The sequence below is a fragment of the Danio rerio genome, chromosome 4 (assembly GCF_049306965.1).
Source record: "Danio rerio strain Tuebingen ecotype United States chromosome 4, GRCz12tu, whole genome shotgun sequence".
Taxonomy (NCBI): domain Eukaryota; kingdom Metazoa; phylum Chordata; class Actinopteri; order Cypriniformes; family Danionidae; genus Danio; species Danio rerio.
This window is the reverse complement of record NC_133179.1, coordinates 33,434,395-33,448,917: the sequence shown is the minus strand read 5'-3', so window position 1 is coordinate 33,448,917 and position 14,523 is coordinate 33,434,395. Positions and strand designations below refer to the sequence as shown.

Here is a 14,523-nt window from a genome sequence, read left to right as displayed (position 1 = left end):
GACATCACACCACCATGCCACAATAAAAGTCCCCCCCCCCATTTATTCCTTATCATGACTTATTGTTACATTTCTCCCTTGTTTTCCACTTTATACTTTATCTGCTTTTTGTTTTGTACTTGTAAGACCATCATTTATGTTCATTGAATAAACCCATTTACCCCCACTAGATCTTTGCCTTCAGGTAGGTTGGTAAGAGGTTGCATTTTCTTTAAACGATTGCATTTCTTCATCCATAGCTTTAACTCATTTACTTGCATTCACTGATGTTACCACCTCTTTGTATGTTTGAATGGGGAAACATAAAATTCTCCAAAATTGCCTGCCAGGTTCCAACCTATATATGTAATAGGTTGAAACTTATTTGGGATACAGTCCATTTGTCAGGATAAAAACAATATTTATAACCAAATAAACAAACAAACAAACTAACTAAACAGTTGTGAAGAAGCTTTTTAAAATGACTGAAGAACTTAATACAACGTTGAACAATGCATCCACACATGTTTAGATTTTACATTTTATAATGTTAGCATTCAGATATTATTTGAGTGTAAATTCAGAATGTGCAACTCTCCTTTTCAGTCTTCAATGAAGAAGTGGGATGAGAAATCGCCTCAGTGGGTTTTTCTTTGTATGTTGTTGTTAGTAATAATCCCAATGTTGTCACGGTCAGTGAGGGGAAAAAGAGCGAAGACCCAATAGCAGAAAAAATGTAGGATTATTTATTATAAAATACAAATAAAAATAAAAGGCAAAACAAAACTACCCCGAAGGGGAAAACATGAATAAAAAGGCAAAAACAAACTTGACAGGGCTGGCAGGACAAAACAGGACTGGAGACAACAAGACAGAGTAATATCGACGACGAACTGGCAAAGGACTGAAAACATGAGAGGGGTTATAAAGCAAAAAGTAAATTGACACACAGGTGAACATGACAAACTAATAATGAGTTTACAAGGAGGGTGGGACTAGACAATAGACGGGAGAGCGCAGCCAATGAGAGAACTCATTAACCGCATGTTCATGACAAGACAAGCACAACACTGAAGCACAAGACAAAAGCACGTGACCACAATGTAAACACATAGCCACGTGCTTTGACAACAGACGCAAGACACGAGCACACGATGAATGAAAACACTTACCGTGCGCTCACACACGCAACGTGCATGCTTCATCCCAGCGCCGACCAAAACCGAAACCAACAAGACTGAGACGCTGGGAATGAAACACCACGCTGCTGACAGACGAAAACACAAACACGAGTACAAGAGCGCACGCGTCTGAGGGACGCAGAGCGCGCGTGCGGCTGCATCAAGCAGGAGCGCGCACACTCTGCGTACACCCACGACGGCGCGCGCGCACACAGAGACAAAAACAGGACCAGACATGGGTAGTGTCCGAGGTCTGCCACCAAAACAAGAATTTACAAGACCAGAGTGGCAGAACCCTGACAAATGTAGGAATCTAAAATTGTAGTTTTTCCTCCAAAGTTGTTTTCTTATAGCAAAATAAGCCAATGAAGATTCTTTTAGGAACCCAGAATATATAGATGCAACCCTGCTGAGCTACTGGATCTGGAATGTGATTGGATAAGACTCAATTGGCCCCCATTAATGCTAGTATAAAGATGCAAATGAGCAGTGGGGAGCAGTGAAGACTCGAGACACATTACTGTAGAGGATGGGAAGTTCAGCAGCTTTACAAACCAGTTTTACAGAGAAATAATGATGTATTGGGAAAATAAGTTGACTTTAGCCATCTTTATTTGTTTTGTTGCTGTTGTTTAATAGGACTTTTGATGAAAGCTTTTTTTTATTTTGGCTGCTGCATTTTGTAGTTAATGTCGATACACTTATGATATGTAACACATTTCAATTCATTTTTTCCCAAGCCTGGTTAAAAGGTAGTCCAAGAGTTGTGTGTTGTTTTTGCAGAAGCTTCTCAGAGTCTCTTGGCTGAAGTCTTTGTTTAAAGATGCAAATGAGCATTGAAGACTCAATTCATACCGATTTCTCAATACACACAACTATATTCACTTATTTAATAGTTATAGAAGATTTATACTATTAAACTGTGATATTTTATCATTCGTTGAAAGAAACAATTTCTAAACTTCACAGTGAAGTTTTAATTATGTTAAGTTCAGTCAATACATTGACATGAGCTAACTATTAGTAATGTTTTAGTTATTTATTTATCACTGAACTTGTTCTTTATGTGAGTTTAGAGTCCTTTATTTCTCTTAAAGCACATGCTGCTCATTACTGACTTTTGTAATAGTCAACACACTCTTAACAGATCAATTATTTCTTTACAAAAATGTCTATAGATTTTAACTATTGAAATGTAACTTGTTTCTGTGCCAATTCTTTTTCTTTTTTTTTGCCTCTTATTCACCTGGTATGTATTAAAGATGTTTTCCCCTCTATTTATTACTTGTGTTTGTGCAAACAAATATGCATAGACATTCACAAAAGCATATATAAGATACCATGTGACAAAACCTTTTCCTTTTAACACAGTAAAGCGATCACATACTGTGATGCATCTAAATATTTATAATCAGAAAATAATTACATCTCAAGTTAAATTATTGTATAGGCAGTTTATACAGAATAATTCAATGACGAGTTCACTTTCATAACTACACAATGCAGAACTTTTAATGTGATTAACCTGCTCCACCTACACCAACTACAGCATTTCTCAGACTTCTTTTTCACAATGGTGTTAATTACAGTGGTGAACGTCACATAAAACAACAACTGCACTTACTCCTTTAACCTGTTTGCAACAATGAATTTTAAATATCTGTGTAACATATTCATTTAAATAAATGGCTCATCATTGTGTGCAATCATCTTTAGTAATAGCTGCCTGACCATTAACTGAATAGGACCATTTTACATATAAGAAACCCGTTAACATGTATAGCTGTTCATGCCAATACCAACTTGATAGACTATTACATGAACATATTACATGAACAGGACCTGCCTTACATCTCTTAAGACAAATAAGCATAGTGTCTATAACAATACATGCTTGATTCTCCAATCACTACATCTGAATCGTGCCTTTTGACCTGTTTTAAAAATAACAACCATTTGTAAGCATAGTTCTTCACTAATACCAGTTTACCTCAAATAATTACACATGTAAGTGCAGTGGGTAGCTCGATCGCCTCACAGCAAGAAGGTTGCATGTTCAAGCCTCAGCTGGGTCAGTTGGCATTTCTGTGTGGAGTTTGCATGTTCTTCCCGTGTTCGTGTGAGTTTCCTTCGGATGCTCTGGTTTCCCCAAAGTCCATAGACATGCGGTATGCATGCAGTGTGAATGAGTGTGTATGCATGTTTCCCAGTAATGGGTAGCAGCTTGAAGAGCATTCGCTGTGTCAAGCATGTGCTGCATAAGTTGGCGGTCCATTCCACTATGGTGACCCCTGATTGATAAAAATAATTAAAAAAAATGAATACATGAGTAATATCACACAAGTAGCAGTGCGATGTTGCCTTCTATCCGTTTTTGTATTTCTATTTGTTGTAATGGCCAGTTGTTATTGCAATAAAAAAAGAATAAATACATTTTTAAAAAGCAGTGTAATGTGGCTGTAGGCTGTATGTCAGCACTGATGGGAGGCGTGTTTTACAGTGTACACTAAGCACTCAAGAACGATTGTCCCTCTACCTGTTGTTTAATCTCCTGAGAACTTTGCTCATCTTCAGAACTCAAATGAAGACTATTTAGATGAAGTCAGAGAGCTCCTTCATCTGTCATAGACAGCAAAAGTCCCGAGATGCTCAAAGTCCAGAAAAGAAACCAAAAACATTTTTAAAACATGTGACATGACTTTAGTGGTTCAATTGTAATCGAGTTTCAAGAACATTTTGTGTGCAAGAAAATGTTGAAAAAAGCAGCCAGGTCCAAAATGAGAACAGCTGAACCATGTCTGTTTTTGCCTCCGTATTCTCTTCATTTGCATTCAGCAGACGAAACTCAAACAGGTTTGGCTCAAGTAGAGGATGAGTAAATGACAAAATTGTGATTTTTATGTGAACTATCCCTTTAATGCTTCTGTAAGTAAAGGTAAATTAAATATTATTACTGAAGATATTGCTAAAGAATTGCAGGAAACGTGGAACACAGATAACAAGAGACGACAATTCATGTGGAAAAAAGGAAACTCTATATAGACCTATGATGTTGTAGAAATAGAAAAGAAGAGGTTATAATTATAAGGATGAGATTTGGACTCAGATATTATTTATTCATTTTCTTGTCAGCTTAGTTCCTTTATTAATCTGGGTTCGCCACAGCGGAATGAACCGCCAACTTATCCAGCAAGTTTTTACGCAGCGGATGCCCTTCCAGCCGTAACCCATCTCTGGGAAAACTCAGATATTAATAGGAAGTAATGTGTTGCAGACATACAAATCATCATAAGTGGATTAAAAAAGTTAAGAAAATGTTTAGATTCAAGGTTTGTGTGAGAGAAAGCAGATATAGTGTAAAGTAAAAACCATGGGAGAAATATATCAATAAGTCATGACTGCAAAAGTAAGTGGCAAGAAAGCTAAACAAGAAAAGACTTTTATTTTGGCGTGTGACGTCATCAGGCGGCGCCGCTTCAGCGCTATTCAACTGGAGAAAGGTTTGTTTTAAAATGTTTACTCAGATATAAATCGATTTAAAGTTAAAGTTCGAAGGTTTTAGTTTGTTATACGATGCTACATTATGTTCCTGCTGTTGGAAATATTTTAATCCTTTATTCAACGTAGTACTATTTTATTCTCAGTAACCGAGGGCTATTGTTTGAATAAAGTAACAGAAAAGTGTGTAATAAGTGTTTTAAAGAAACGTTTTGTTTATTACTCTCATATAAAGAAACCGTTGAAGCAAGTGTTGAAGAGAAGTTATTTTGTTTCTGTTCATTTTTTACATATTTTAAACAATAGAGGTAAAGTTAATTTTATATTCACACATTCGTTCATTTAGCAGTCTCTATATTGTTTACCATGTTACTTTGAATATTCGAGTGGAATTAGCATGCAAGTATGACTTGAAAACAACATTAACACTGTTTATTTGATTGTGAACAATGCTGTACTTTGATAGTCATTGGCTGCTTATATGATTTCACTATTTAGATTTTGCAAATAATACTTTAATGAAATTATATTATTAAGGGGGAAGTCTGAATGTGTAAATATAAAACCAACTTTACCTCTATTTTTAAACCGGGCATTTATATTGTTTTATTCATTTTAAACAGGATAAAGTGTCCAAACAGAGAAAAACTCCTGCTGAAGCGACTGATCTCCACACTGTTATAAAGATGGCGTTTATTAAAGAGGAGAGTGAAGATGTGAAGATCGAAGAAACATTCTCAGTCAAACAGGAAGATCTGCAGGAACAAACAGGTTAGTTTTCATTCTCAAAGACCAACTCAGTCATATAGAGGTAAAGTTGGTTTTACACATTCGTTCATTTAGGAGTCTCTATATTGTTTATAGCATGAAAGTATAACTTAAAATCACAGCATTTGACTGTGAACAATGTTGTACTTTGATAGCCATTGACTGCTAATTGGATTTCACTATTTAGAGTTTGCAAAAATAATTTTATGAAATTATATTATTGAGGGGAAAGTCTAAATGTGCGAATATAAAGCCAACTTTACCTCTATAATTAAATCCATCTTGCAGCCCTGAGTGTGCTGCCTAGTTCTCCTAAATGCACATAAGCTCTCATTGATAAACAGGAATGAGTTTCTTTCTTGTTACTTGTTCTCATGTTTTTTGTCATTATTTTATGTATTATTAGTCTCCCATTTTCTCTACCTTCTTAAGGTTATTGCTTTCCTTGTTCTTCTACTGTTGGTAAAGCGTCCTTGAGCACTGGCAAAATATAAAATAAATAAATAAAAACAATAAATTAAAAAAGTTTAACTGAGATGAGGGCGAGGCATTGGCGCAGTAGGTATTGCTGTCGCCTCACAGCAAGAAGGTCGCTGTTTCGAACCTCAGCTCAGCTGGCGTTTCTGTGTGGAGTTTGCATGTTCTCCCTGCCTTCGCGCGGGTTTCCTCCGGGTGCTCCGGTTTCCCCCACAGTCCAAAGACATGTGGTACAGGTGAACTGGGTAGGCTAAATTGTCCATAGTGTATGTGTGTGTGTGTGTGAATGTGTGTGTGGATGTTTCCCAGAGATAGGTTGAAAGGGCATCCGGAATATTAAAGGGACTAAGCTGACAAGAAAATGAATGACTATAACTGAGCTGTCGATATTTGACCTACAGTATAGTAGTATATCATAGAAGATATCTGCTATTACAGTGATAGTGTTGGTTTAGTACTTTCCATTTGCATATGTCACGTTGATCACAATTCCCTTTTTTCATCAACTTCTTTATGCGGTTAAACTGTTAGAATTACATCATTATTATAATACCTAATTACCAGGGCTAATAAAAATTTTAGGCCTTAAAAAGTCTTACATTTACTAAAGTATTGTGTTGTAGGTCTTTATTTTAATTTTTTTTAAAAAGTCTACATTTTCCTCTATTCATGTTTTGCTACTCAGCCTGTCCAAAATTACCAACAATCCATCTCAATAAAACTTTAAACTTTTTATTTAAAAAGGTAATTTTAACTCTATTTATCATAATAGTTTAATTAATTTTTCTCACAATAACTTTTGTTTAAATAAGCTCCATGTATTTACTGCTGAGGATATCGACTTGCATAGATTTATTTTATTATAGTTTTTAAAACTTTTCAAAATATTTGTAAATTTTTTAAAATAATTTTTTAAAGGTTATTTTGAAAAACAATTACAAAACAATACAACTAGAGCTTTTGTTAAGAAATATCGAAAATATAGTTTTTTTTTTTTTCATTATTCATTTGTTATTGTATTATTAAATTAAAATATATTTTTTGAAAGGGCAAATTAAAATCTTTTCCATCTGGGCCATTTGAAAAATTTCTTTATGTCAGAAAGCTTGGATGCGCCCAATATTAAATATGCTGAATGAAATGGACACTAAAATAATTAACTGTTATAAAACATTGTACAGTATTCTAAACTATGTGATGTTGTTGAGGGACGACATGAAGCAAAGCTAACAATTTATAGTGGAACAATAACGTTTAGCATTGCACTGACTACAACTGGCCAACAAACTAGTCTAAAATGACTTTTGCTGTTTAAGAAATGGATTACAGCATGCTGATGATATGCTAACATTTGAGTGTAAAGATTGTCAGTATTGACCATATTCTTCACGTACCAGCAGGTGCCGCCATTGGACGGCATTAGGCACAGGACAATGACACTTTTCAAGGTATACCGCGATTTAAAAAAAGTTTTAAAACCATTACTTCTGCTGTACCATCCCTACGTTTTTTTTACATTTTGTTTGAAGATTTTCAGAACAACAGTGTCTCCAGCAGAAAATATATCCAAAGATGCTGTTTTAAATAGTAAAAAAAAATCATTTGAATTATTTAGCCTGAAATGTTTACTGCTCCAAAATACTGAAAATATTTTGTGTTCAAAAGGAAAAAAAGCTTTGGTTTTTTAACCAGACATTTAAAAATAATATATTTATAAATGGTAATCACAGTACTGAGAAATCTTGATATTTTTAGTCGAGGTTATCATACCGTCAGAATCTTAAACTGGTCTGTGAGCCAGCACATATAGTAAGGGGCATACAAAAAGTAGATTTCCAAAATAATTATTTTTAATAAAGTCAAAAAACTTCTCAAAAAATAAATGAATGAAACAATTAAATCAATTGAAAAATAAATAAACTAAACAAAGAAAACAAAACTGAGTTCAAACCAAACTAATCATGAATAAACCAAAAACAGAACTCCTTGAAATGACAAGACTGACCACATTTATACCAGAGGGACTAGTCCACAGTAAACAAGAAGGGGGAGACAAAAACAGACAATTTACAACAACAATAAACTAAGTCAAATATCTAAATACAAATCTAAATATTAGTTAAATAAATTCTAAATTAGCAAAACTAAATATAAATCTGAACAAACACTGCAAATCATTAATGAACTTAAACTAAAGATCAGCTCTCCCTCCAAGCCATTAAGCCAATGGTATCGGCTAGCGGAACCAATAGACGGCAGTTGGCGGCACGTCGGCCCTTTAGTTTGTCGGACTACATCCAGAAACTCCGTTCCTCGTCGGCACTGCAGCACGGTAACTTAAACGCAAAACAAAACTAAATTAACAAAACATACACCACACTGGCCATCACATGGCCCATGCTTAATGCTGCTTGATGTTGCAAAGTCATTCATTCAGTCATTTTCTTGTCGGCTTAGTCTCTTTATTAATCTGGGGTCACCACAGCGGAATGAACCGCCAACTTATCCAGCAAGTTTTTACGCAGCGGATGCCCTTCCAGCCGCAACCCATCCCTGGGAAACATCCACACTCATATACTATGGACAATTGAGCTTACCCAATTCACCTGTACTGCGTGTCTTTGGACTGTGGGGGAAACCGAAGCACCCAAAGGAAACCCATGCGAAGGCAGGGAGAACATGCAAACTCCACACAGAAACGCCAACTGAGCCGAGGCTCGAACCAACGACCTTCTTGCTGTGAGGCAACAGCACTACCTACTGTGCCTCTGCTTCGCCCCTGTTGCAAAGTCATATTTTCTAATTTAATTATTTTTCTTTGTATGTATAGTCATGAACACATTTGTTTGTGGAGAAAGTAGCCGTTTATTAGTCATTAGTCAAATAGTCACTAGTCATTTCTCCAATAGGCAACTGAAGCTTTAAAACAATAGCATATGAGATCAGGGCCCCATTTCAGAAAGGAGGTTGAGTGAAAATTCAGAGCATTTTAACCCTGAAATGAGAGAAACTCTGGTATTTGCGTTTCAAAATGGCAAGTTTGTGAAAACCGAGAAAGCAGGGTAAGTCAAGCCTGTTTCTGAAAGAGAGGTAACTTGGTAACATACTCTGTGAACCTAACCAGGTCAGCAGGTTTTATGCAGTTTTGAGTTTCTGTAGGTCTCTTTTTCTTTTTTTTTAAAAATTAAGCAGCATTTCTCACTTAGCCCTACATTTCCAGCCACCTATTTTTATGTGCATTTTGGATAGGCTATGAGCATTAAAAAACTGTTGACGGAAACATGATATGCACATAACTTTTGAAATATAGGCATAAAAAAACATGCGCTTAATCTTCACCACATGTTCATTGTATCAACATTGTCCTCTGAGGTGAAAGTCATTTATTAAACACAGAAAAGATTCATGTAGCTTCTCCTTCAGCAGTAAATTCTGTTTTTACTGTTGAGTTTTGGCATCAGGAAGTGACGATTTTGTTCTTTTTGATTCATTGAATGGAACCGCTGATTCATTCATTAATTTTTTTTTGGCTTAGTCCCTTTATTTATTAGGGGAGTCACACCGGAATGGTCCGTTTACGTTTTGTTCATTTGTTTTCTATTTTTAAACGGAATAAAGGAAAGGAAAAAAACAGCCGTTTTTCCATTTTTCTTTGGCTGACGAGAAAATGAAAAAACAAGATTTTGGTTTAAGGTAGGAAAATGGATAAACGACTTTAAAATTCATTTTACACATGTAGGTGGTGCTGAAATGCCCACTTTCCTCTAATTGGTCAACTAAATCGGAGCTTGTGACAACGCCCTCAAAATAAAATCCTTACACGCAGGCTTTAAATTATTATTATTTAACTATATATAAACAAAGGTTACATATTCTATCACTTGAACCACACACAGTTAGCAGGCTTACATTCATTGCACATGTATAAATTAAATAAAAATGTAAATTAGTAGTATTCTTAGACATTTTGACATTAAAATATGGTCATAGTCACTGCCAAGCTTCTTACTGCTGTGCACCTGATGCTGAGCAAAGATAGCCTTTTCCGAGCAGCACCTGGTTTACATGATTGTTTCAGGGCTATTGTAGGCCTAAATAATACTCTGTATAAAATAATAATTTATTATTATTATTAATATTATTATTATTATTTACTTAGTTATTTAATGGTTGTAAGGGCCAGCGTAAGAACACATTGGACCCTGCATGGGGCTATAATAAATAGTACCACTTGTTTCTATTGGATTTTCTCCTATTTTAATTTAATATATGCCTTTAGCCTATTGTAATTATATTTTTTGATAATTATTACTGTTTTATTGCAACGTCAAAAGCCTGTCTTATTATTATTATTTTTATATAATATTTTATATATTTTTGTTATTATTTTGTTGTTGTTGCTGTTATTATTATTGTAGCAGGGACAATGCCACGGGTGTGGCAGAGTGTGCCGGTGTCAACCAAAGTGGCATCTCGCACCTGAAAATAGATGCCTTCGTGCTCAAGCGTAAGCATAAAACTTGCACAGGAAAAAGTAAAAAAAATAGTGCAGCATTATTCTCAGTCAGTGTAGGCTGAAAAAAAATTAAGATCGCCAACATTTCAAGGGTGGTTTTATTTTCAGTTCATTGCTGTGACGCGCTATATTTCACGGAGGCTGCATGAGACTGAAAGCGCATCTTGCTTATTTTCTCTACTTAAAAAAGCACAACTTTGTTGTTAATATATATGAGTGTACATATATTTCTATACAGACAAGTTTCTACCGTTCTAGTAAGTGTGGGGCATTATTTTACAGTGGTAAAGTGGATAATTTCTTGGCAAATTCGTAATGATTCACTTTGTTTATTAATAAATTTCATAGTTATAAAATAACTAATTAAAGAATGTTAACACTTTCAACTATTCAGGATTATTTATTGCATCAAAAGTCATTTCAAAGTAACATTAAATGTACGTATAAACTGCTTAATTTGTGTGTGCAAACGCCTATGATGCAAAAAGCTTATTTAGACCAGTATAGGCCTACTAAATGCAACGTGCATGTAAACTTGAGACTTAAAATGTCTTAAATGACTAAATTTAAGTCTTTTTAAGTTTTTAAATCATTTAAGTTTAACTTAAATGATTTAACTTAAACTTTAAACTTCAAATCAACAGAGTGTGGAAAATAAAGTGTTTATTAAATGGAGGTCAGGTGTTTATCTTAATTATAACTATTAAATTTATTAAATATTACGACACTATAATTTAGTGGTGTATTGAAGAGTCTAAAGGGATATAAAACATCTAACATGCATATCCATTCTCAACGAGTTTCTGTGTTCTGCATCCTTCACAGACCGAGTTCTTATTCCGAGGTAATCTGTAAATATTCTGTAAAGAGTCTGTAAAGGCTGTTCTGGCACATTATTGATTAAAGGTGAAACTGACCAGTGCAACGGATGATTTGTCATTTAGAGTAAATACAGTTTTAATACAGGTGGAACTATGAATATTTCAATTTAATTTCATATTATTATTTTAATAAACAAAAAAACAAACCAGTTTGTGTTTTGGCGCTGCATGCAGCATATTGTGGATCTTATTTTGAAGCATTGCACTTCAAATGTTATTCTTCCTTTTTATTTTTATTGTATTTTTAATATTTTTAATTATACCAAATAAAATTGGTTCTAAACAGATACATTTTGCTATAGGCTACGATGAAGTGTATATTTTTGTACACACAGGTCCTATACAAAACTGTGTGGATGGATGATTTGTTTCTCAGTGAAAAAGCACTCATTTAATAAGCTAAACAGGCCAAAATGTTGTTTAACCTGCGTCAAACTGGATGGACAATTTACAAATATATTAAATACAAAGGCTGGTTATTTTATGCAATGAGGGACACTATAGGCTAGGGCTGAAACGATACACCAAACCCACGATTCGGTTTGTATCACGATTTTTGACCCAGAATTCGGTTCGTATCACGATTTTTTTTTTTTTTTTTCGTGTGGGGTGGGAAAAAAAAGATTTTTAAAACTATTTTTTATTAAATAACATTGGAAAAATCTTTATAAACTAAACATCAAAGAACAATATTAACTATGCAAATTATTAACAATATAAATAGCCATATATAAAATAAATAGCCAAAGCTATATCACTTCTGTTTTCTTTGTAACAAAATACTGTTGAAAAACCAAACAGAACTAAACTCCATTGTGTAGATGGTTCAAGCATATTGAAAATTATTTTTCAATCAAGTTCTCTTACATAGAAAAAGAAAATTAAATGGCTACTAGGGATGCTCATTTCGTTAATTTTGCTAACTGACAACTGCCGCTCATTAATCGGTTATTAACGGTGAACTGGTCAGATTACTATTAATTTTATATTAAACAAATTGACGTGTCTATTTTGTGTCTGACACATTAAATATTGCATTTTAAAATACTGATTTATTTTTATATATTAATAGCGGAACAGAACAACAGAGCATCTTCACGCACCTGCAGTGTTTAGCACAGAAGAGCAGAATAATCTAAATAAAATGAATAAAATAAATAGGACTGCCCTAAATTATTTTCACTTAAATAATTAATTTATATTACAAAACGAAAATACTGACTGATTCTTTTTAATAACCGGTATATAGGCAGTTTTTTTTCCAATCATATGTTTTTTTCTTTCGTCAAATCAAAATAGCTAACTTCCTCAAATTGCCCGCTCCACGGAAAATATGCATTTATTTAATGCCCCGCTGTTATTATTATAATCACAAAACCTTTTACATTTTTAATGGAAATCATTATTTTAAAGAATATGTCCTGATATAGTCTATGGTTTCCTCTCTCTCCCTCGCGGTTCAAGTGCGCGCGCTGCGTGATGAAAAGACAGCAACAATGCGCGCATATGTGGACTTTTTGTTTTGTTGTTTAAATATGATATTGCATTAATCTGCGTACATGCTTTAAGCTGTAAAATAAAAAGTAAAGCCTATTTGTTGCGTTTATTACGCAGATCCAGGTCAACATAAGCGCTGCAGCATCAACAGGTCTGTATCAAACAGCAATTTTCTTCTTCCATTTTGCTTCTTTGGCAAATGTGTCTGTAGGCACGGGTTATACGTTATCGTCCCGCAAAATAAGTATGCCTTGCAGTTAAACAAGTGGCCGAAAACGAGGCGCACCTCACTGCCTTTATGTTGACAAGGAAAAAAGAAGAGGCGCGGTCCTCTTATGAAACGACTGAATCAGCTGGGTATCGATTGTGCAAAAGTGTTGCTGTCTGTGTTGTTACAATTGTAATATTTAATACTATTGTGATATTCAAGATATGTATATTCATACAGCTTTGGATAACTTAAAACAACGATTAGACCATCAGAGCGGTGTTAATGCGTCCTGAAGTAAAGCGAAACGGCTATAAACTCCAGCAAGATAGAGTGATTATATGCAGAGCCATATACCTTTATCTCTAAATAAAGTATAACTATAGAAACTGTGTTCATCCTAACTTAAAGCTTCGTCGTGTTTTCTGACCTCACGCACCTGTCAGTCAGCACTCTCAAAGGTTCAGGGCTTGCGAGGGCTTAAACGGAGCAGTGCTTGTAATGTCTAACGAAAAAAAGTGTTAATTAGCTCAACTTTTGCAGGCACGCGTGACGTTATTAGAAAGGTAGTCACGGGGTGTGTCACGATTCTCCCTTATCACACCGCGACACAGGATCGTAGATCTGAGTGTCGCGATTTCGATTTTATATCGTGTATCGTTACAGCCCTACTATAGGCCTATTACAAATTAAAGAAAATTAATTGCATATTAAAACGAAAATATATAATACAACAACAGATCCTACTTCGTAAGAAATGACTTTAGATATTGTAAATAAGCATCAAGTTTTGTTTGAGATTGCGTCCTCTAATTCATTAGTGTAGCCATAAAAGAGACTGTACATCAGAAATACTGGGTGCCTTATTTATTGTCAAAATAATGTGCAAAAAAATAAAATAAAAAATTTCTTATCACTTACCTTATATGTAAAATAAGCAGGGCCAGCTGTAGCACTTTCTAAGAAGAGCAAATGTCAAATTTATTTTGTTATTAGCGCAACGCACATGCAGCGAGCTCATCTGTTTGTCGGAACTACTAGGCACTATTTATTATCAACTATAATGTGTTTAATTAGTTAATTTGAAATTTATTTCATTATTCCAGCAATAATTGTTGAGTGAAAGAATGCGCTAGAAATATGCATTGCGGCTCACTTTATTGTACAGGCTTATTGCACTTAAACTTTTTTAGGTTCGGCTCTCGAATTAGTAAGGTTACGAGTAAATGTTATTTAAAATATTTCGCAAAGCCTGCCATGTAGCCTACAATAACAGCAAATTACAAAAAATAATAAGACAAGCCTACTTTGGCGTTGCAATAAAATAGTATTAATTATCAAATAAATTATTTTAATATATAATTAAAATATAAAGAGATAAAATAAAAACAAATGGTAACCTTTGTTTTTATAACAGGGCCTAATGTGTTCTTATTCTGGTTCTGCTAACAACTATTAAAAAGAAAAAGAAAACTAAACAATAAAAACACTAGTAAGTGATAATAATAATAATCATTA

General features: G+C 34.3%; 1 long non-coding RNA gene across 6 annotated transcripts in view; it reads left to right on the top strand.

Annotated features, from left to right (window-relative positions):
- Positions 1–14,523, top strand: part of LOC799039 (uncharacterized) — a 118,482-nt gene that overhangs the window by 80,982 nt on the left and 22,977 nt on the right. For 3 of the 6 annotated variants that reach the window (XR_011010890.2, XR_002458327.3, XR_012402199.1), the window contains exons 1-2: positions 4,608–4,660; positions 5,282–5,429. The exons of the other annotated variants lie outside the window; for them this stretch is intronic. This is a non-coding gene — a long non-coding RNA (uncharacterized lncRNA). Of the gene's footprint in view, positions 1–4,607; positions 4,661–5,281; positions 5,430–14,523 lie in introns of those variants that run through there. 6 annotated transcript variants of the gene reach the window in all.